This window comes from Elephantulus edwardii, unplaced genomic scaffold, assembly GCF_000299155.1.
Source record: "Elephantulus edwardii isolate Elephantulus edwardi_28Jun2011 unplaced genomic scaffold, EleEdw1.0 scaffold00042, whole genome shotgun sequence".
Classification (NCBI taxonomy): Eukaryota; Metazoa; Chordata; class Mammalia; order Macroscelidea; family Macroscelididae; genus Elephantulus; species Elephantulus edwardii.
Genome location: NW_006399792.1, coordinates 13,300,486 through 13,302,578, shown reverse-complemented (window position 1 = coordinate 13,302,578; position 2,093 = coordinate 13,300,486). Strand labels below are relative to the sequence as shown.

The 2,093-nt window shown below is 38.5% G+C and overlaps 1 pseudogene; it reads right to left on the bottom strand.

Annotated features, from left to right (window-relative positions):
• Nucleotides 1-304: 304 nt before the first annotated feature.
• LOC102866041 lies at nt 305-1,638 on the bottom strand (annotated as a pseudogene).
• Between the last annotated feature and the right edge of the window lie 455 nt (nt 1,639-2,093).

Here is a 2,093-nt window from a genome sequence, read left to right as displayed (position 1 = left end):
TATATCACTTTATAGACTTCTTAAGTATATGTATGATATCTGTATATACATTGTTTTCCTTTAGTTCTTACAATCCAACCGCTGAATTTGTGCATTTCAAATTACATGAGCCTGTGTTGTTCTCTTCAGAGACCTCAGCAGTGCATTTGGCAAATATTTTGAAATATGAATTATGAGTTATAAATTAACATAGGCATAATCTTGACAGCATGAAAAAATATTCCCAAGTATTTTTTTAAAGAAAAAACATTTAATGTTAGAAGAACCAAAGCCGAAATTCCAATCAGTTCTATCTCCTGACAGTTCAGTTGAGGTAACCTCGGTATGTCACAGCTCCACACTTGCACACAGTTCTGATCCTCGTTTTGGCTGGGCTTTGGTCAAAAGAATCTGAAGATAAATCTCCCAAACCTTTCATCTGATAATCAAAAGTTAGCTCTTCTCCAGCATTTATGGTTCTTGTAGAAAACAGTGCAATTTGAGGAAGTTGAGTATCGAGGTTATCAATGAAAACATTGAACACTTGAAGATTTGGGTCACAACCGTGATTCACAAAATGAGAAATATTTCCATATCAAGCTGTATCCACTGTGAATTCAACAGATTCATAGTCAAGATCAAAGAGATATGTGATACCTTTGTTATCATACAACTGGCCTCGTCTTTCAGCTTCTTCACTTGTGATTACCTCTCCAACATATTCCATGAAAAAACTAATTCTTTTAATCTTCACAAGTGTTTTTACACCCCAGCCACAGCCATTGCTAATTCGAAAGATGCAAAGCGAATACTGTGTGCCCTTTTGTACAACCCTATTGGGACAATCAGGTCCACATTGAAATCTTGAGTTGCATTCATAGATGGCAGTACCAGGTGGGATTTTAATTTGTTGGTTTTTATTATAAGCCAAAAGAACTCCAGCTTCAGCAGGACAACATTTCTCAATGAAGCAATCTGAACATGAACAACCAAAGGTAACTTCATTTACTAAAGTGATTCCAGGAGCTGGTTTATATTCATTGATGTAGTAGAAGTCCAAAGGTGGGCCCTCTAAGTCAACATTATTTTCAACAAATATCATTCCTTTATGATTCTTTCTTCTGTTGAGTTCATCTTGCCATCTCTGCAGAGCTAGCCTTTGTTTGGCCTTCTTTACAATGTATTCAGCAAGGGCAGGCTTCAAAGCTTTATTATTGCTTTTAAGAGTTATTGCTTTGCTTTTCTTTACCTGAGATAAAAAAAAATATGCTTGTCATTAGAGAACTGCTGAAGAAGTAATGGACACTTGAGATTTTGTAAAGGTTCCCAAGTATTTGTAGAATCTGGTCATCCTTTCCATTTCACAAGATAATATTCCCTGTCTATGACGTGTGCCACCAGAGCTCTTCATCAGCATTTTAGTAATCCTAACAGCCTTCCCCTGGTGGTGGAGTGCTTAGGAGTCATGCTGCCAACCTGAAGGCAAGTCACTGAAATCCACCAGCTGCTCCATGAGAGCTAGACGAATAATCTCTTCCTGTACAATTTACAGCTAGAGGGTCAGCTGAGTTGGTTCTGACTTGAGGGCACATAACAGCAACCAAAGCCTTCCAAATTATCTAGAAGATCTCCATGAGACTTGGCCCCGGCCGCCGCCATCTTGTAGCGCTTTCATCCAAACTCATATGTCCCTTTTAAACAGTTCTTTCCCTTAAATGTTTCAATGCAACATCATTCCTCCCCTCCTTTTCTGTCTTCCCTTAATCCTGAAGTTAGTCCCATTTTACAACAGTGGCCCTGTGCAGGATTTGTCCTTTTGTGACTGAGATATTTCACTCAGCATGTCCTCCAGGATCATCCATTCTGCATAATATTTCATGAGTTCCTTGTTTTTCAATGCTGAATAATATTCCATTGTGTGAATATACCAGAGTTTCTCTATCCATTCATTTGTTGATGGGCACTTGAGTTGTTTCCAGCTCTTTGTTATTGCAAACAAAGCCGCAATAAACATGGGTGTACATATGTCTGCTTGGGTGGCAGTTATGGTTTCTTTAGGGTAAAATCCCAGTAGTGGCATTGCTGGGTCAAGTGGTATTTCTATTTGCGATTTT